The sequence below is a fragment of the Drosophila navojoa genome, chromosome 2, assembly GCF_054131105.1.
Source record: "Drosophila navojoa isolate 15081-1374.11 chromosome 2, UAZ_NAV_1.0, whole genome shotgun sequence".
In the NCBI taxonomy this organism is placed as follows: domain Eukaryota; kingdom Metazoa; phylum Arthropoda; class Insecta; order Diptera; family Drosophilidae; genus Drosophila; species Drosophila navojoa.
Window position 1 is genome coordinate 16,116,350 of NC_142890.1, and position 21,812 is coordinate 16,138,161.

General features: G+C 39.5%; 2 long non-coding RNA genes across 2 annotated transcripts in view; both read right to left on the reverse strand.

The window, feature by feature from the left end:
* LOC149092187 (uncharacterized) overlaps positions 1-21,812 on the reverse strand; it is a 78,119-nt gene that overhangs the window by 28,342 nt on the left and 27,965 nt on the right. The window lies entirely within an intron of this gene.
* Positions 405-775, reverse strand: LOC115562610 (uncharacterized). The gene is made up of 2 exons (XR_016197665.1): positions 686-775; positions 405-626 (listed from the first exon to the last, which is right to left on the reverse strand). It is a non-coding gene; the product is annotated as an uncharacterized LOC115562610 (long non-coding RNA).

Below are 21,812 nucleotides of genomic sequence, written 5' to 3' on the forward strand. Positions count from 1 at the left end.
GGCATTTGGCTTTTCTTTTTGCAGTTTGTCTGTGTGCATAGCACACACACACACACACACACACACACTCACACACAAGCAAACTTCTCGGCAACGTGTTAGCCCAGCCCCCGATCAAACATTCTAAATGGCTCACAGCTGACTTGGAGACCAAAGCAAAGCATGGCAAAGCAAAGGAAATGGCGAAATCCTGCCACGCCCAGCAACAATGCAAGTCAATCTCAATGGCTTTCAACTCTTTGCCAGGCACTTTGATGCGGAACAGTGCCAGGATACACAAGCCAGCCCGAAGTGCCAAAACAAATATGTAGTCAATAGCAGTGTCTAAGCCTGAACTCAGACTACAAACTAAGCTCAGGCACCATAAAAAATAAAGAAGAATAAAAAAACAAAAACAAAGAAAAGTAAGCCAGCTGTTGCACTCAAGTCTGGGTGACTTAAGAGACCCTTCCATTTATTAAAGAGTTCAGTTTTAACGACTGTGCAGCTCGAGAGTATTTTAAATTTGCCCTTCCTTGTAGTTAATATCATCCGTAGTGATATCACGTTGCTGAATCTCTCCGAATTCAATCGGTATTGATCACCATTTAGAGCCCATTTCTTCAGCGCCTCCCAGGAGGACTTTTCTGTCAAGGAAAATTCGAATAATGCTTGAGTAAATGATGCATTGCCAAATAGAGCTTACCGCCGGAAATCAGCTGGAAGTTGAGCAACAGCACGAAAATCAAAGTAAACAAAGAACTCTTAGTTCTCATATTTTGAAGTTGAAAGAAACGCTACACGCTGTGATTTATTCACCTATACTGGAGCTATGCGAACATTTTTAATAAATGTAACGAATTCATTTAGTATTAGCTAAATTACACTCTGTAAAAATAGAGGCAGAAAATAAAATGAAGAACAGAAAGGAAGAGCAAAGAATCATGCCAATTAGCTGTGAGTTATGTGAGATATAAAGAATTCCACATTATTTTAATATATAAATAGAACATTTAATCCATTTTAAGCTGAATAAATGTTTTTTATTTATTTTATATATACGCTTGCACGCATTGGTAAACAGCTCAATTAGCTAGCTCGCTTGCTCTCGGGCTGTGTTAATTCTAAAAACCAAGATACACACACACTAACACACACACACACATACATACACACACGCTGCAAAGTTTTGTTGACTTTGTATATGGGTCCTTTCGGCCATGTAAGATTCTTGTTTGCTTATGACACAAATTGCATTTGTGGATGACAACAAAAGCTTTGGTCATGCCAACAAGATGATTAAATTACTCATACGCCCCATGAGCCGTGCGCGCGCACACACACAAACACACACTGCAGACGCCAGATGCCATGGCCAAAGTTTACTGGGAGTTATTATTATTGTTTTAGTTTTTGTTGCCGCCCGGCATTTACTTAATTAAGTTTTACTGCAGCAGCAACAGCTCGACATGGCCATTTAATTAGTTTTTAATTATATATACATTCTTTTCGTTTTTTATTTTTGTTTTTGTTTTTTATTTAGCAGTGAACGCTCAGCTCTAAGCGCCGAACGCTTTACAAACTGGACACCAGAGTTGGGTATTTGCTTCGAGTTCATTTAATTTTATTTGTATTTGGTAGAAACGCCCACGCCACCGTAAACTAAGCAAGCCCCCAGCGTGAAGCGTTCCTCATTTAGCACATTATTTTTACAGGCTTTGTGTTGAGCAAAGTTTTTGCTTAATAGGCCAGTCGCAGCTTGGGCTGGGTAAATGAGTTTTGTTTAAAATTAATAAAATTTAAGCATGCTATTTAGCGAATGCCGCAAACTTCGTCAGACAATGCCAGCCAAAAGTATGCAGCCAAGCATTTTAATTGAATTTTTCAACAGGCCAACAGCCCAACAGCAACAGCAACAACATCATCATCATCATCAGGCGAGGCGCTAATTGAAATAGCCAAGCAAATATTGCAGTTTTCTGCATGTTTAAACGGCAGTCGAGTAGAAGAACCAGCAGAAATGGTCGGCGGCAGCTGCTCTGTAAAAATATTTACACACTACGCTGTTCCATAAAACACCGCAAAACAATAAAATTCGCAATAAACCAAATGGAAAACACCGCCAGAAATGCAAATGAGGAATTGCTGCTGGCTCATGTGAAATGCACACAATGCAAAAAGGCATCACACACACATACACACACACACACACAAGTCAAACAACAATAAGAACAAAGCAACAAAAGCAATAAAGCAACATTTTAGGAAAAAAATTGCACTGTTATGTAGGTATGTGTATACCCCTCAAGCATTATACCCTGTATAAGTATTGAGGGTAAATTTTAAGTGCTCCATTTAAAGTTTAGCAAACGACTTTCATTTATCAATCGTTTATCTAGTGCTAAATTAAATTTGTTGTACTTGAAAAAAATATATGTAATTACTGTTTTTGTCATATTATTAAATTTTCATATTTTTGTATTTTTTTTTTTTATTTTTTATTTTCTGTTGATCGCTTACTGTTATATTTTTTTTTAGTTTTATGTTAAGCACTCCTCAAAAATATTTATTATATTTTTATTATCTTATTTTTGCTTTTAATATGTATAAAATTTAATTTTTAAATATTTATATTGTATTTTTTTTATAAATTGTTTTATCTATCAAATTTCAGGTCCTAGCCAGTGCTGCCAGCTGTATCGACGTTAGCCTTCGTTCCCCATTCGCTTCGCTTCGCTTTGCCCTGCGCAACTCAGTCTTGAACAAAGCAAAACGAAAAGTGGATCGAAAGGCAACACTTTTTCATAACTTAAATTGCAAAAGGCTAAAATGCGACTGACTGGAAAATCAACACAAAAGCCAGCACAACAATGAATAGCAACAGCAGCAACAACAACAAAACATCAACAATAATAACAACAAGAGGCAACTGGAGTCAACTTTGATTTCCTGTGAGCAAACACAATGATACTTTTCAATTAACACTACTGCTTTGAGGCACTGTTGTAAATGTAATACCACGGCAGAGCCTCAAGTAAAACGCCGTTTTATCAAAACGAAGCATAACTAAAGCCATATAATTAGCAGCGTATGCAGCTGGCCCATATATATTTACATATATATATATATATATATATTGAGCTGTACTTAGATATCGGCAAACAGTTAGAAGGGCAAATGGCCATGCATCGCATTTTGTTGCCAACATTTTTACTGCTGGTGCTATGGTCCTATCAACAGCAGGCCACAGCAGGCTACTCTAATAATAGCTTATATATAAATATACCATATAAATATATATGAATTGAATCTTATTTATAGATTGCGGCAGCCAAATCAGTTCCGCATCGTCATGTCCAGCGACGAAGAAGCACCTGCCCAAGGTTCTGGAGCCAAATGATGAGCTCAATCAGTTCGACGAGTTGGTGAGAAGTAGAAGCTTGACGAACATAATCTGGACAGTTCTTAAACTTATATTTTTACGAATTTTCAAATCAATCTTTATGTGAATGTAATTCATAAACGTATCTAATCAGAGTTCATTTGAAGGTTATAGACAATGATCGGATTTTCTCTCTGATTTTGTATGTTGCCCGAATTTCTGTTAGCTTTCGTGCTGTTTTGCTTGTTTAAGAGATTTTCATTTACCTTTGAAGTGGGCTTCTGTCAGATAGCATTTGTATTGTTGTTGCCCGCATTTCCAGCTGTGCGCTTACTTATTGTCTCTCTCAGTGGCTCTCGGCTTAGGCAGGCAGAAGCATACATATACATATACATATGTACATATATATCTATATGCATTACTGGAATTCCTTGGGCTTTCATTTCAGATTTGGATTTGAATTTGGCTTTGGCATTTTGCAGGTGCAAATTTAAAGTCATAAAATGCAATTTGTTGCCGAGAAGTGCAGGAAGTTGTTAGTTGGCAACAACATGCTGTTGCAATTGAAGTGCTCGCAATTATCACATAGTGTTAAACAAAAACACAAGCAGCAACAACAGCAACAGCAACAACAACGAATGCCACTTGTGCGCCAAGCAGCAGCAACAAGGTGTCAACGAGAACAACAATTGCAGCAACAGCAGCTGGTGGCAAGTGTTGCACTTTTGAGCACCGACCTGCAAATGGAGTGTTTACAGCAAAAAAATGGGCAGCACTGGGAGCCCGGTGTAGTGGAACAAAGATTGCTATTGCTGAAGCGGCTTCCTCTGCGCATGAATAAATGTTAAAACACAATCGAGAGCCATAAATTCCGAGCAGTCATCAGGTAAAACAGGTGTGAAAAAGAGAGAAATGCAAAAAATAGAAAGAAAATAAATGAAATAGTAGCAAAAATGGAAAAGAAATAGCCCAAAGCGAACAATGCGAATGAGAACAATGGCCAGGCCCAAGGCCCAAGGCGATGGCGCCTCAGTCTAATTGGTATAATAAAATGTCATAAACCGAAAGAGCGACCAGTGGACCTGGCCAGTTAAGCCATGAAGGAAGCTGACAGGCTGAGGCTGGGGCAGCACAGAGCAAAGTGGGCAGGCGAAGGGGTGGGCCGATTGGTTTCAGGTCGGCTGACTACAAGTTTTGCAAAGACTTAAAGCTTCCGGCTTAGCGGCGATAGATAGACTGCTGTGCACTTGGAATAAGGCAGGAGTCGAGCCAGCAGTGGCCGGTGATATTGCTGCACAGGAGAGATATAGAAATGGCATTAAGGAAAATGAATGCAAAAATAATGAAATTACTTTTAATGAGGCAATGCAGAGGGAGCACAATAGATGAACTAACTTTGCAACTAACCTAAGTGGCAGGAAAACTCTTCAGCAAATAATGAGCTGATGCCTCGTCTGATAACAGCAATTCAAGTTGTTCATTTGTTTATTTTTTATATTTCTATTATTATATTTTTTATTGAAATTATATACATATAAACTCTCTTACAATCCTTTAGTTGTGACTGTAGTTTAACGTAAAGCTGTTCACTGCACTTACCCTAAGTTCTACAATATATTTTAATTATTTCAACCTTCATCACTTATTCGTCATGCCACCGAATCTATCCCATCTATCTCCTGCATCTATATATAGTGAAATTTATTATTATTATTTTCTTTTTTTTACAGTTCGTCTTGCACTATTTCTTCTATTTCCCGGCATTAGTTGTTGGTATTTCTCTGAGTGTAATTTATCAAGTCATTTTTTCTTTATACCATCCAAGTGAGCCAATTGTCAAGGATGCCATGCTGCCCGCTGCGCCCATATATCAACTGTCAATTCCTGTGCAATGCTTTGCCGTCACAATCAACGAAATTAGTTTCATTTCCAACAAATGGCAAGGCAGCAGAGACCACCCGAAAGCCAGCCAAGCCACAATCACAATCGACCCACATAGCATGGACTGCGCTTAAAGCTCAGCTGGCTAAGTTCCTTCTCCTTCTCTCTCCCTTTCTCTGCGACTGATTTTTTTTTTTACAATCTCTGACTGCTCCTCTTCTATTCAGTTTCCTCATACTTGGCATTCGCTGCTTTTGATGGCTGCTTTTGATCTTTCCCGTGCTCTGATAAATGATAAGGGGCCTGGACGGAACCGGCAGGAAACGCAACAAAAAATATAGAAAAAAATTCACCAAAGTGTAGAAAATTGCGCCTCAGCTGTGAGGCCCGCATCACCAAACAAGAGAAAGAGAGAGAGAGGGAAGGGGACAGGGAGAGAGAGATAAATAGTTTTCAGGTGAGATAAAAGTGCGACTCGAATTTATCGCCTGATTCTTAAATTCCCTAAATGGAATAGAAAATCGGCTGCATTCTGCACAACGAGCTTTAAAAAAGAGTAGCACAACTCCAGTGCCCATCATGGTGTCAATTAGCTGTAAAATGTTGATGCAACAACACACACCTGTCATGCCTCACCTGCCTGTCAGCATTGTGATGCCATGAATAATGCCCGTCCGCAGCGCTTCATAAGGCCGACTTCGTGCTGCAGCACGGAATTCACAGTTATGCACGAGTCTTTCACCTTACATTTATTTTCATAATGAGCCTTCAGCTGCAGCTACTGTTAATTGAGTATTCATAGTTATGCACAGAGTGCTGCGTAAGCATGTGACCTATCCGCTTGACCCTTCACAAAATATCACTCATACGCAGCGTGTTTGCGGCCCGTTGGGCCTTGTTTACACCACCACCCGCTGCCAGCCGCGTGCCTCCCTTGCTGTTCATCAATATGGCATTCGCCCTGGTTGCCTGTCATGTTTCGAGCAGGGAGAAACGAAATATGGCGAAATTGTTATTCAATTTGTGCCCATCAAATAAAAAACAAGTGGGTAAAATTTTCGATTTCAGGTAAAAATAATTATTATTATGACTGAGAGATATGCTACTTTATTAAATTAAACTAAAGAAAAGAAATATACCAAAGTATTATTGTGGTCAGTCAACGATATATTTAAAAAATATATATAAATGAGAGTCTACTGTACAAATATTTCAATTGAAATGATTACAAAATCCTTAAACTACCTCCAAATAAAAGAGCTGTCAAATTATTTCAAGTATTGCGAATATAAACAAGAAAGAAAACTCTAACCGAGACTGCTCGACTAGGAGATGCCCTGAGCTCTCCAGAGGGCGATGGTCTAAGAGAGGAGCAGTGATGTTGAGGGGGAGACACCTTGAGAGGGCAGTGACCTTGAGGGGCAGTGAGCTTGAGAGGGATGTGACCTTGAGAAGGCAGCGACCTTGAGAGGGCAGTAAACTTAAGACGGCAGTGACCTAGGAAAAAATTTCAAGTCGGACGGATGGACACGGCTGAAACGACTCAGCTCGTCGCCCTGATCAAGAATATAAATATACTTTGTGGCGCCCCTCTACATGTGACACTATACCTGAACCCATTTTCAATGAGAAATCGGGGCATAAAAAGTCGATGCTAACTAATATTTCGTCTCTAACTAACTCTATTCCACAATTTGTTTCCATACTTGCATTCCTTTACAAATATATTCTCTTGTTGCGGAATTATTTGGTGTGTTCTTGTCTCATCCATAATATCCTATCCAATCCATTTCCATTTCTGGCAAATTTCGTCATATTTTTTACGACAAATATCTGCAGAACACTTCCCCTTCGCTCCACCTTTCTGTTGTGCTGTATTCCTCTGTCTCTTTTTTTAGTTTGAGTAGTCCAAGAGCTGCCCTCCTCTGTCGGCACTTATTTTTTGTTGTTTGCCATTTCATTGTCTTCCTGCAGCGGAGCAGATGAAACAGCAGAACGATGATGGGTGTGGATGCTGGACGGTAGCTCAGCTTCTGTTTTACATTGCCATACACTCGAGTATTTGCATTTGTTTCTGCTGCTCCTTTTTTCAGCAACTGCTGAATTGCCCCTCGTACCACCACGTATTCAAGTCCCGTAGCTTGTTTTAATTTCGTTTTTTCTTTTTTTATACATTTTCTGGCTGTTTTTTCTTTTTTTGTTGGTCGGCTGGAAGGGCGAGGCAGGCGGCGGGGATTTCGATGACATCGCAGCAAAATTGCAGCTCACAATTTTTTCACCCGGCCTCGTTGCTGCATTTCAATTGAATTGTCAGCGTTTTGCTGCAAAAGCGAACAAAAAATGTGTCATAAAATGTTGGCTCGTTAAGAAGTCACGCATTCAGTTAAAGTGCAATCCCCCCGCAAAAAATTGTATCCAAAAACGTAATCAGAAATTCTTTTACGATTTTTGTGGTAATGCTGAGGTATTCGAGTACCTCCAGCAAAACCTAAAGCGATTAGTCAATGAAGCTGAAAAAGGATTCCAGCTAGCTGAGAGCGCAATATATTTATTGATTTCCAAAGCCATAGACTAATCAAATAATAGTTATACTATATCTTGTTTATGTTATCAAATATATCTTATATATCCTATATCAAACAAGAAGAATTAAGAATAAATTTAAATTGTATGTGGCGAATCCAAGTAACAAACAAATTTATTAAATATTAATAAATAATTATACAATAGTAAAATTCAGATTTCATTAGAATTTTTTTGTTTCCTTACTAGCCTTGCATATTAAATGCAAATTTAATTCGTGAGGGAGATTTCACAAAAGGATAATTGACACTTGTATATAATGCGCAATGCGAGAAAAAAATTACAATTAACTGATGCGTTAAATAATTTAACAGCTTAATTGCATTGTCTGGTTGACAATTGAATGCTGGCACTTAAGCTGAAATAATTAATTATCAGCCTCATAATGCGTTACGCCTGTCAGCTGTCAGCTGCAACTTGCAAGGCAATTGAACAGCAAACATTTTCGATGGAAAAACAAATAAATAAAGTGGAAACTTATTTCAGTTTCGGTAATACCCTTGACGGGCGCAGCTGTCAAATGATATAAACTCAATATCGTATCGACAGGAAAAATGCTCGATATTCTATTAAAAATAGAAATAGAAAAATAAACACAGCGTTGACAAATCGGACAGCCACACCGAAACGAGAGGAAGATAAAGTGTGGGCAGCCATAAATTCAAGAAGAAGACAACATAAGCTAAAGTAGCGCTGCTCGCTCCATCACTCTGGCTGCTGATGACATCATTTTCCATTACAAAGATAAAGCTGCATGCGTGTCTGTGTGGAAAGCGAGACTGAGACTGAATGTGCTCCATGTCCAAGTCCAGCTCGGTCTTGAGCTAAGCTGTCTGTTTGCCATGGACTTTGGCCATAAATAAGTAAAAGTAAAGCAGGCACTGGCCCAGCCACAGCTGAGCCAACTAACTTGGCCAACTGGCAGCCCGGCCACAGCTCAAGGCGCCGCAACTAATCAGCCGCGGCGAAAGGCGACGCGATGCGACGCGTCGCTGGCAAATTGCAATTTGTACGCTGCAAATTGGAGAGTGTATCCAGACATATACCTAAGTGCTCTATCGATGTGTGCGAGTGTATGCGGGTGTGTGTGTGGTGTCAATTAAGTTTGTTTGAATGAAAATTGCACGAGCTGCTTGTGAAAGATTAAATGGCTTACGGCAACGCGACGTATACTTAATATGAACGAGCAAAAGAAAAACTAAATGGATTGAATCAAACGTCGTAATATAATTAACAATCAACAGTCAATCAGAAATTGATCTGTATGGATAATTTGTCTTCAAATTTTTAATAAGAATAGAGATTAAAATTTCGTTTTATTTTATGCTGTAAAAGAATTGTTGAACAACAGAGCAAAGTAATCGAAAATCGAAATAGTTTCGAAAAAATGGAACACGTTGTAAACTAATAATGATAAATACTAAGTAACTAACTTAAAGTATTTGAAAATAGCTAAGGCCACTGTGAAGAATCTCAATTAATTTTGGCCAGTCCAAAAAAAAAAATGCCTGGAAACATGCTAAAAGCAACTAAGAGTAGCTAACCAAATGAAGCTAATTAGATTGCGCCAAGCAATTTGCAGGCATCAAGGCGTCGACGCAATGCCTTGCCAAGACGAGGGCTGACAGAGAGACAGCCAGACAGCCAGACAGACAGGCTTGACGTGGCCAACTTTTGTGTGGTGCTGGATAGGTAGGCAAAGGGGTGTGGCAGGCACACATCAATGGCAGCTGCCAGGCTGTGTAGTTGCAAATTTGATTAGCTGCTAATTAATCTCATTAATTGCGACGACTCCGAGTTTAGTTTGCGAAAACTGTCGACAGCTGCGTGCGGAAATTGTCAGAAATTGGGCGGAATTGACTGCTTAAAGGCGACAGGCAGCCGCATCCTGTCTGCCCCTGGTGTCCTGCCATTGTTTACAGGCTGGCTGCGAGCTGGCTGCATTTATTTTAGCTGCTGCAAACAGTTTTTATAGCTGACGTTGCTGCCCTAACTCGATTCGATGAATATATAGATAGATAGATGGCTGCTGGTCCATAGCGCAAAAAAAGGATAAGCAATGGGATAGAAATTTCAGCTACAAATTGCACTAGCCAAAAATTGTTAGCCACACAAATTGCAGGCAAAGATGGGAGGGTAAAAAACAGAGAAAAGTGTGCTTAAATTTTACCTGCAAAGAGTAGACAAAAACCGCAACTATTTGTCGGTGTGTGTGAGAGAGAGAGAGGGAGATAGAGAAAGAGCTGTAAGCAAATATGCAAAAACTGTGAATTTGTATTCAATTTCTGCATTGGGCTACAGGTCGATTACACCAGCAGCATCCCCACACACACACCCACACATACACACAAAATCCCCTCCTTTTAGCAGCCTCCGATTTGAGCTGGCGTTTTCTAAACGAACAACAGACCAAGTGACCAACCAGCGAACTGACACAGCGTATTTGAAAATTGATCACCGGAACATCCGTGCGCTGACCGGAAATGCACAAATGCAATTCCAACTGCAGCCATTCACACAGTAAGCGCGTATGTGTACATGTGTGAGTGTGTGTGTGTGTGTGCATCGCATATGAATAACTGTTTTGCATCAAGCAATTGTTTGAAATTTCAGCACCAGTGGCATTAAAGCGAAGCCAACTGGAACCGAATGAGGAATATACATACATATATCAGCTATATGTATGTAAATAAAATACTTAGAAAATAAACAAAATTTATTAAAGCTTTACGAGGAACTGACAGACTTCTAGCCAATTTTGTTTTATTTCTAGAGCAACAAAACAAACACATTTTATTGCAATTCGAATTCGCTGTATTCATCAAATATTGAACACTAAGCAAAAATGAAATGAGCTTTGAGCTGTAAAACAGATTAAATTGAATAATAAATCGAATATTTCATAAAAAATGTAAACAAAAATATATATTTTTCAAAGCCTCTTTGTCAGTTGACAAATCTAACCCCAAATCAATAAATATTTGCAGAATTAAGAACAGAAAAAAATAAACATTTACTGTACATAAAAGAGTCTTCATAGACTGGCTGATAAAATAAATAAAGATTTTTATTATATTATTTATAAAATAAACCAAAGAAGTTTAACTTAAATGCAATTTGTAGCTGTATATATGTATATACATTTGATATTAAAGCAGGAAGGGATATTTAATAAAAAGAGTCAGTCACTGTACTGTAGATAAGTAAATAATTATTATTTATTCATTAAAAACATCCAAATTAAACCTAAAAATTGATATAAGTAAAAGATAAAAAGATTTGGACCACAAAAAAAATAATAAAAATTAATTTTATTTATATTTATATTTATGAAATTATATATATCTATTTCTATAATTCCCCTGTCATTAATAGATTGATGGCAAGATAAAAAATTCTGCTAATATATATATGTACATATATATCCACATTATAATGCCTTATCCAAACTTAATTCCAAAGAAGAAACTTTCAGTTGTATCTCTGTGCAATTACTAAAGTCTAACCAGCTTGGTTTTAGTTTCCTTCAGCTGACGTAATATGAACTTCATGCGGTAAATTGCAACTGCAACTGGCTGTAAATTTTAATAAAATCGGCCAACATAAAATGCCAAAACTTTTCGCGCACCTCAGCGGCAATTTTATAAACAACGAACGCGAAAAAAAAACAAAATGAGAAGAAAAAAAAATTAATTTACACGCTGCATGGGAAAAGAGGACAAAGGGAGGGAGAGAACGGAGTGAAAACTGAGTTTTTGTGCGCCAAATGGCGCCAAACTATGAAAACTAATTTAAGTACCTAAAGGACGTATGAGGTGCAGGGAAAACACAGCAAGCCAGAGAGAGAGAGAGAGAGAACAGAGAATAGCAAAAGAAAAACACATTGCAAAATGCAAAACTTGTGTTGACACGACAGCTAGGCGCCAGCCACGACCCTTGGCGCACCTGGCTGGATATGGATTACAGGGCGAGTGCATTACACAGACAGAGAGTTAACATTTCTTTGACAGAGTGACAAACTTCGCACGTTGCACAAAGACGGCAACAAAACTTGCGCAGATTGCTCGGCGGCCCCTCCGGAAGCGCCACTCGCCCCCCCGTCTGTCGTTCACACCTTCATCTAGATTTCCTTTGGGGTTGCGGCTGCGTTCTTTATGTGTTACACTAACCTGGTACTTAGTGAAAAGTGAAAAACCAGTGTTACACTGTTGAGCTCTTAACGGTAAATTGTTGTGCCAGAGACAAAAGTTTTCTTCATCCTCTCTTGCTTCTCTTTCATACTTTTTTTCTGTTTTACAAATGAACAACAACAAGATGGAAAAAGGGTTACGAGTGGATGGAAAGAGCAGCGTGGCAGAGGGGGAAGCTGAACTCCAAACAAAATGTGTCAAGCAAGTGCAATGCTTCAAGCTCAAATTTATGCAAAGTGCGTCAGTGCGGTGGACGAGTCGGGGAGCCAATGGGTGGGGCACAGCTGTGAGCGCCAGCGGGGGCAGCTCTCCCAGCCAAGCACTCCAAGTGAATTATAATTTCAATGGAGCTACGCAGAGTCTCAAGAACTAACTAGAATTATATTGCAAACTTTAACCAGAGAGAATATAAAAAAAAAAGAGAATAGAACTATATTTAGATAGAAAAAGTTATTGTAGAAACTTGGCCAAAACCAACTGTAGATGAACTATAAGAATATAAAATTAAAAAAAAAAAACTGCAAAGCATTATTTAACTAGCGTATAAATTTACTTAAAATATATATGTAGATATATATGTTCATTCTATATCCATTTGATTTTCCCTTAACTGCATTGACATATGGCAATTAATATACATAATTTATTTAAAATTAAACTTTAAAGATAGATAGCTATTAGAAAAAAATATATGTATATATATATATATATATAAAAATATATGTATATATATATATATTGTATATACAATAAATAATAAAAATTACTTATGGATTAAATTAACCCATCAGACCCTTTCCCTGCAGGGTATGTTCCATGCGATTTACATCGCTTGCAGTTTACCAAAGTTAATCAGCAATTTTATTTTTTATTATTCTCTTTTTTTTGTGCGCTAAACTTTTACAAGGACAATGATCGGGGAATGCTTGGCATGGGGAGCAAGGGGATGCAGTGAGATGCGTGGACCACACGAAAAATAACAACTTTCAGCTAAACGAATTTTTAGTTCATGAATAAACTGCAGTTTTTTGTGAAGACAAAATAAAGTGAATATACATACACATATATGAAACGTGTACATGTTGTTGGCTTTGCTATACTCGAAGATACCCAGTAATAATGAAAATAATTAATAAAAATCAGGCATAATTAAATAGGCCCTTATGGAAAACCTATTTTAAAAATAAACCATTTTCATAGATGGAAACCAACCAAACTAGTTTATTTTTTTACTCATTCAAATTTTTCTTAAATTTCACATATTTTGCATATGATCTAAACTTTTTAGGCAATTTCTTCATCGAATTGTATACAAATTGTTGCTGAAAATCGTCAGCTAAAATGCCACGTGGCTGACAGATTGACGGACGGCCTGAATACACTCCTGCGGCTGTTGCTGTTGGAATTCTAGGCTGGTGGCCCAGGCAAACGGCAATAATGCGCGATGCTTTGAGTGACACAGGAGCTGGCAATGGCCCCGAGTTTGTTTGATGTAATCGTAGCTGAGTGCTGCAAAAGCAAGAGGAAACTGGGCAAAGCTAAAGCCAAAGCGAAAGCCTGCCACCCAAGCAACATCAATTGGTTGCCGGCTACTCCTGTTGCTCCTGCTCCTGCGCCCCCTGCTCTTACGGCTGTCAAGTGCTGCTGGGTCTTGTAGCGTTGTCACTTCAGTGCGATAGAGTGGGGCTGCGGGTCAATTGACTGTAAGTAGCTTGGAGCACACTGCTGCTCCTGCTGCAGCAGCAATCTGCCGGGCATTAGGATTAGAAGTGTTTATGCAAATGCGGACAACTTTGAGTGATTGCCGGACGGTGGACAGCGCTTACAGCGTGCAGAAGATTGTTGTTGCCGAGGCAGGCCAACCTGAGTGGCAACAGCTGCAGTCGACCCACCGTAGCCGCCTCCTGGGCGCGGCATGCAACAATTTTGAAATGCGATAGGAAATTCCTGCTAAATCGCTTACATAAATAGTTTGTAAAATGTTTAGGGAAAAAATAAAACGTGAGAAAACGAAACGGAAATCCCAGCCAGGCACCTCAATAGAAGTTGATATACACAAATTTTAAATATATATTGCTTATGACTTATTTCCCGTTGAACTAGCTGCTTTATATATAAATTTACTCCTGCTCCAATTCTCTTCTTCTGTATCTCAATTCGTATAAATGCCTCTGCTTCAGCTTTGTCTACTCGAGTCGCGATTTTCAAGTATTTGAGCTCTTTGATTCCTTCTGAGTCATCCAGATCTTACGCAAATTTAACTTAAGCTCTTTTTCTACGAAATTGATTTTGCTTTAACGTCTCTTTCACCTTTATTTGGCTTTGCTATAAGTTCTCTTTCACCTTTATTTGTTCTCCTTTTCAGCTTCAAGTGTTTTTGCCTCTGATTCTCTCACCTTAAATTTCAACTTTCGCTTTTTTCTCCTCTTACTTTTGTCTCTGCCGCTCTCTCCTCCTCTTTCATTATCTGCCTATCACTCGTTGCCCAGTTTCCCCTCGCGTTTCTCGCTTGCTGTGCATGTCACGTAATCGACGCGTTTAAAATCGCCCCTGAAACGCGCACGGCCGTCGTGCGCCTCAGACGGCAATAAAATGTCAGCCATTACGCGAATTTATTTGCGGTTATCCAATTTGGTCGCAATTGCAATTAATTTCTCCCACATTGTCAACCGACTTTTGTTGCTGCCATGGAGCACAGCCACAGTGTTGCAGGGCGCTTTAATGAAATCGAGCGTTGCCTAATAATTTAATTAGGAGCGGCTCAAAATAAATATTGCCCGACTGCTTGCAGTTTGTAATCAAATCAGTGCGCTGGCTGGCTCAGCGCTTGACACAATTCCTTTTGCCCTTTGCGCTGCAATCGCTGAGGCATCGGGCTGCAATCCTAACCGCAACAATAAAAGTCCTTGGCAAAAAGTATTTCACTTTCACGCCGCAAGAGTCGAGACGCAGCCAGGCTGAGACCAGGCCAACAGATTTCGAGTAAGTAATTGCTACAGTTCTCACAGCAATTCTCACTGCCTCTTGCCACTTGCCTCGTGCCTCTTGCCTCTTGCCACACGCAACAGAGCCTCATCCTCCGTCATCTTGCGTTCCGCTTGCTACGTTTGCTTAATTGTCTGCAGTTTCCTTTTCAGCTGGGCTACACTGTGATTTTTTTCTCTTCTATTTCTTCTTTTTTGCTAGCCTTTGCCTCAAGTTCAGCTGAGCCTTAAGGCAAATCAATTAAACTGAACCCACAAGTAAATGCAGCACACCAAAGGCCAGCAACTGCAGCAATAACTCATTCAGCTGTGGCTTTTTGCTGAGCTGCTGCATAAAGTGTTGTGCAAATTGTTTGTCTTGGGCTTAAAACTGAACGAGGCGCACGCTATTACACCTCTCTCTCTCTTTCTCTCTCTCTCTTGCTTAGAACTTAGAAGAAGACAAAAGGCAATGGGGCTAGACAGAAACTGAAAGAGTTTGCCATTCAAGCGAAGCTCCATAGTTAAGCTAATAAATAACAGAATATGACAGTTCTGAAGACATATTCAATTTATTCAAAGCCTGATTAAGTACTACGAATTGCTCAGCTGCTAACTGTTTTTAGCTGAATGAAAATCAACTATTTAAATTAGTTTATGGCGTAAGCCAACTGGCTCAAGCTGCCAGCTGGTTTGCAATTTCTTTTATGCATAGGTAAATGAATTGAGCTGCACACACACACACACACACACACACACAACACTCACTCACTCAGTTATGTATATGTATATATGGACCGCCCGCAGGCCGTCAGTCAATTGAATAGTTGGGCCAATCGAGTCCAATCAGGGCCAGCTGGTGCTGCAGCTAGCTGATTAATTTATGCCAATATGCAATTTTCACACCAACGGGCAGCGGGCAATGACAGCTCAAGCGCATAATTGCATGGTCCCTGCTTATTTATGAGGTCAGCTGGGCGCTGGGCGCTGGCCGCTGAGCGCTGTGTGTTGAGGGTGGTGCGGGCAGAGAAGAAAGCTTGCTGGTCGGACGGGGGGGATGAAAGGAAAGTTGGTGGTTATGGAAAATGCCTTTAAGTGCAGTCGATGCCCATAAATTGAGCCGTCAGCTGGCAAATACAAGTTGCATAAATTCATTAAAAGTCATGTGTATGTAGAGCAGCTGCTTTAAGAGGTCTTCCATTAATTGCACAGCACGCTAAGAGCTAAGATATACGAAGCCAGAGCAGCACGTTTTTGAGAGAGCCGAATTGAGAGATTGTCAGATTGGCAACTCGCAAGTGAAACTACAAATTTATGCAAATTGCTCGAAAATGCTAAACACTCTGAAGCTGAATTGAAGTTCTCAATTTCTCACTCCATCTTGGGTCTGCCTCTTCCCGCCTCTCTCTCTCTCTCTAACACACTCTCTATCTGTCTCCATCTTTATTTTTATCGGCGACGTTTAGTCTATGCACGTGTGCACTTTATGGCCAGCCAAAGAAAAACTAAAGCTAAATCCCAGCCACGTGTGGCAGTTGGCATTTTGATTAAGTCAACACGCCTCTCATTCGGCAAAGGAGGGCAGAAAAAAATAGCATAGCACACATTCGAGCGCGGCCAGATTACGTATACGACGTCTGAGCCGCGTCGACTGTCAAATGAAAATCAAAACGACTCGGACAATGAAAGCACGAAAGCGGAATAGCAAGAGCAACAACAAAATGTTCAAATGTCAACCGCAAGCATCAAATGCCAGCCACAAAGAGCTCACAACGAAACTCGAATGCCCTCGTCGTAAAGTAATTATGGTAATCTCTGCAAGAGAATTGCTTAGCTGTAATCAAAATAGACTCGCGTTGAATATAAAAATAGTAAATACAAATATAAAAATAGTGCAGTTCCGCGAACAAGCTGTCCAAGATTTCGACTGAGGGAATATACCGAAATTTCTTCTTGAGATTATATATACGGCTGGTCCCCAGACACACTGATATGAGCAAGCTTATATGGTTATAGTGTCTTCTAGATTCTACTATATTTCTTATGCAGTATTAATTTAACCGTTTAACATTTCTCTTCCATATAAACAAAAAATTATATATATTTATAAAGACCAAATATTTATAAATAAACCAAACATTCAAGTGCTTGAAAAGTCTTTATGTTATCCTACTAAATCCATGGCAGCTCAAGTAAGCAAACTTGCCAAGCAGTAAACGCGACCACTTGAACGTGAATTGGTTTAGATTGCTCTTTGCCACGAACCAATCAATGTCAGTCGCCGTCAGTCGCCGTCAGTCGTCGTCAGTCGTCAGTTCAGTTGATGGCTCGCGGTTGAAGGTTGACGGATGCTGCTGCCCGGGCTGCACATGTGCCGGGCTGTACGCTAATCAGCAGAAATCTCATGCTGCCTCGCATATGACAGCAGGCGATGAGTGCTAACCGAATTCAAGGGAAGCTCGCGCTTAAAGGGCCGTGAAATTCACGCCTGACAAATGATGCTTGAAGGCCAAGTTAAACGGGTCGTTTGTGGCTTTTGCTGCCATTTCTTGTTCGCTCCTGCCTTTTTGTATAAATTTATTTGAAATATTAGCAGGGACGGCGTGTTTAAGCCTTTTCTTCGGTTTTTTGTGGTTTTTTTTTTTTTTTCTTCTTCTTGGGCTGACAAGCTTTCAACACAAAACTCGTTTTGTGACATAATAAATAATTGTGGGCACTTTCTGTGGCATAATTTATGCAGGCTGCGAAGTAAAAAGTGGCCCGGGCTTCCAGCGAGTGTTTGTAATTGAAAGTGCAGCAAAAACAGAGTCATAAAGCAGGCATATTTATCAGCCATAAGAGAACTTTAAGACGGGTCCGCTTACCAGCATTCGAGCCACCAACAGGCTGCTGCGCCCTTATCCTTGAACTGGAATCTGACCATGGCCGTTGATTGTCCTGCTGTCTCGTGTGGCCGCCATAAATTGTGTGCAACATCTACATAATATCCCCTAGCTGGCATATCGTGTGTGTGTGTGTGTGTGTGCGTGTGGGTGTGGGGTTGTCATTGCCGTGCATATTAGCGCAGTTTAACGCATATTTATAACACCTACACACCCAGGCTAATGATCAAAACGTGCCAGACACACACATACATACACACACTCATGTGTACATACGTGTGAATCTGGCTCAGATTTTTATTTATTTTTATATTTTTTCTCGGGCTCGAAGCGAAGGAAACAAAGTGCTAGTAACATGAATATGCGAAAACACGAAGGAAACGCATTAATTAAATTTCGGTTTGAAAAGGCAAACCAAAAATTCGTAACTCTTATTTACGGCGCCCGAGAAGAAAGCGCCAGCAAAAGGGGAAGCCCCCGGAGTGGAGGCCGGCATAAAGAGAATCATGTTTCGTGCCCGCACATTACAAACAGATATACATACAAACATATATGTAATAAGTATGCGTGCATGTGTGTGTGTATTCGGCCGACATTTGATTGAGAATTATGTATGAGGAGCGTGAGTCGAAGAACTGAGGAAGCTCGGCCCATTAAAGAGGCCGCGCGTGAAAACGAAACCAAAGCCGATGCTTGGCATTATTTATCAAGGCCAACCGCCTCCCATTGAGCGCAGAAGTAGAGAGATGAGCGAAGTAATAAAACCCCATAAGAAAGGCAAGCCGAATGGCGGCGGCTTAACCGTATTGCTGATATTACAAAACACAGATAATCATATAATGAGCAAAAAGGCGAAGGAATTCAATTCAATTATTATGCGATAAACAGCAGTCATTAAATATTAAAGTGCTAATGGAAATGCAACTCTTACTCCTGTGTGAGTGTGCCGCACGTATGGCTAACAAAGGAATTGTAAAAGAAAAGGAAGTGAGAGAGAGAGAGAGGTAGAGAGAGAGGTAGAGGTATAAAGCATACCCAGAGGAAAGACAAAGAGCAAGTTGCCTGCACTTTTCCAGAGAAACGCTTCAGTTTTAAAACTAGTTTCATTTCGCACTGATTGAAGTTCCAGTTTCATTATTTTAGTTCCAACTAGAGTTTATTTACTTTTATATTCTCCTTTGTTCCACTTCAAGATAATTCCATATTGATTTTCACATTATATTTCACACAGTTTCTCTTAGCTAGCTCCTATTTTCAACTATTGTTCACTTTCTCGGTTGCTCATATATCGAACTGCTTCTTAAGCGTATTTTATCTCTTACTATCGAGGGTTTATGCTAAATCGCTTAGTTTTTCTATAGAGTAAAATCTTTATTTTGTTTTCGCATAAAATTCCGAGAAACTGAAATCCAGAACCTGGTGAACAAACAAATTTGCTTACGCTGCCAAAAAAGAAACACACACACTCACACACACACATACACATATAAGAAAAAGGGAGCTGAAACTACATTCGCATGAAGAGCAAGCAAAACAACAACAAAAGCTTGTTTACTTTTTATGTTGTCTGCAAAGGCACGAAAAAAAAGAAACTATACAAAAAATTATATATATATATATATATGAGAAAAAAAAAATGAAAACGAAAATAAAAGGAAAACTACTTGGCACTTGTTTACCGTTAGCCGTGGCTTATGCCATACACCTGGCGCCATATCCATATGCCATATGTGCTTTATATGCATATCTTAGCATGGCCAGGTGTCTCTCTGAATGTGTGCCACGTCCACCCACGTCCATCCGCACACACACACACGCACACGCACACTCTCTCACGCATACCTAAAATTGTGCTCTTGGCCATATTTGCTGGCTCGCACGCTTGGCTTAAAGTTGGCGAGCTTTTCGCCACGCCACACGACTCGAGGGAAATTTTATGGCAGTTTCCACATTTGCTTAGCGCTGTTTAATTTTAATTTATTTTATTATTTGTCGCAAAGGTTAACAATGCTTCGTGGTGCATAAAATTATGACAGTGCCCCCGGAGAGAAGGCGGCTCTTCCACGTATTCCGGCCGAAATATTTTGCAGCTAATTTTACGCATTTCTAATTCAATATTATGCGCCATTATGCCTTGCGGTCGGATTGGCTTATGCTTACGGCTTACGGCCCGGGTGTTCGAGCGTAGCCCGAGGCCTTTTTAAATATATCCACATAGTTGAGTGCTTCGGGGGTTGTCAGGATTTTATACATGTTGCGGTTGGCCCTAATACAAAATTGTGAATTAACAAGCATTTGTGATTTCGAGGTTAACCTGTCAACACTTTGAGGCTTGGTTGCTATCATAATTTGAGGTTAGGCACGGCATTAATTACCCCACTGAAAAGTTCATAATTTGTTTTCGCTGAAACTTGATTCATTTGTTATTTGCGGTCGTGGGAATTAGTCCGCATATAATTGACTATAAATTGGATTATTATATAACTTGTTAATTAAGCACTTGTAGCAAAATAATATTAAAATGAAGCAAACTTGTCTTGAAACAGAATTTCGATTCATTTCCACTTGAGTTACATATATATTTTGATTACTTTCATTCACACTTAAATTCATTTAAATATTCGAATTTCGTCAATTCAATGCAATGCAATTTTGTTATCAATTAATTTTGGAATTTATTTTATTTAAAAACTATGAAGGCTTTTGATAAATAATTAAACTGCCAAAGAATTCTATTTCGATTTTCTCTCACTCTCTCTGTCTCCCTCTCTCTCTCTCTCTCTCTCTCTCTCTCTCTCTCTCTCTCTCTCTCTCTCTCTCTCTCTCTCTCTCTCTCTCTAAACTGCATTTTCCACAATAGATATTTATTTAGAGTAGCGCAACATTGAAATTCGCTCTAACGTTTTCCTCTCACAATTTCCATTTTTAATCTCTATTTCACATCTAATTTGCGGCTTATTTAGCACACGATGCACACCTTAATTATATATTATTTGTTGGAGCAATCAAAAATGCGTTGCGTTGATTACAAATTTGTTGTAATTCGTGTATTGTGTTTGGGCAACTCATGAAATTGTTGGGGAAAACCACTCAACATTCAAATCAATTGAAGGGCGCGCCATTAGACCGCACGCAGCTGACAGTCGACCTATTGGCCGTAACCAGATGTTAAACATATCATCTAAGCGCTGACGCTCCAAATTCAGTTTAAACAACATTTCTGGCAGGCAGTCCAATCGAACTGCAGCTGAAGGGAAAGGCAGCAGCGCGATCTAAACAGACGCAGGTTTTAGTCCGGAAACTGGAACCGCCACTCACACATTAATATATACATATATACATATCTATATATTTATATATGTATATACAGATGTGCACATTTTTTTAGGTTTCGTGTTTCGTTCTATGCTTTATTTATGCCATGAATAAATGCAAATTTTCCAACACCGTCGCAGATTTTGCAACAGGATAACGACAAGAGTCGCCGCGTGTCCTTTGCATAATAATAACTTGTAAAATGTCATGTAGTGCGAGTCAGTGAGTGAGTGCGTGTGTGTGTGTGTGTGTGTGTCCTTATGCTACGCCTTGCCTTGCGTTGCTTCTGCTTTAAGCTTTTGGCCGTGTGCCGTGTGCCGTAGGCGAATTAGCATTTAATACGAGAGAGAGCGTGCCATAAGGCCAAGTGCATTAAAATTGCTAATACGCCCCGTGTTACACTCATTTATAAAGCAGCACGGGAAATGCCTGTTCCATATCTGTCTGTATATCTCACAAACATCTCATCGCAAGGTATTTTTTTTTATTTTTAATACATATATATATATATATATATATATATATATATATATATATATATATATATATATATATATATATATATATACATTAGGATTTTACAAAGCTAAACATTAGCACACAAATTAAATTGCGATGACGGGCAAATAAATTGGGG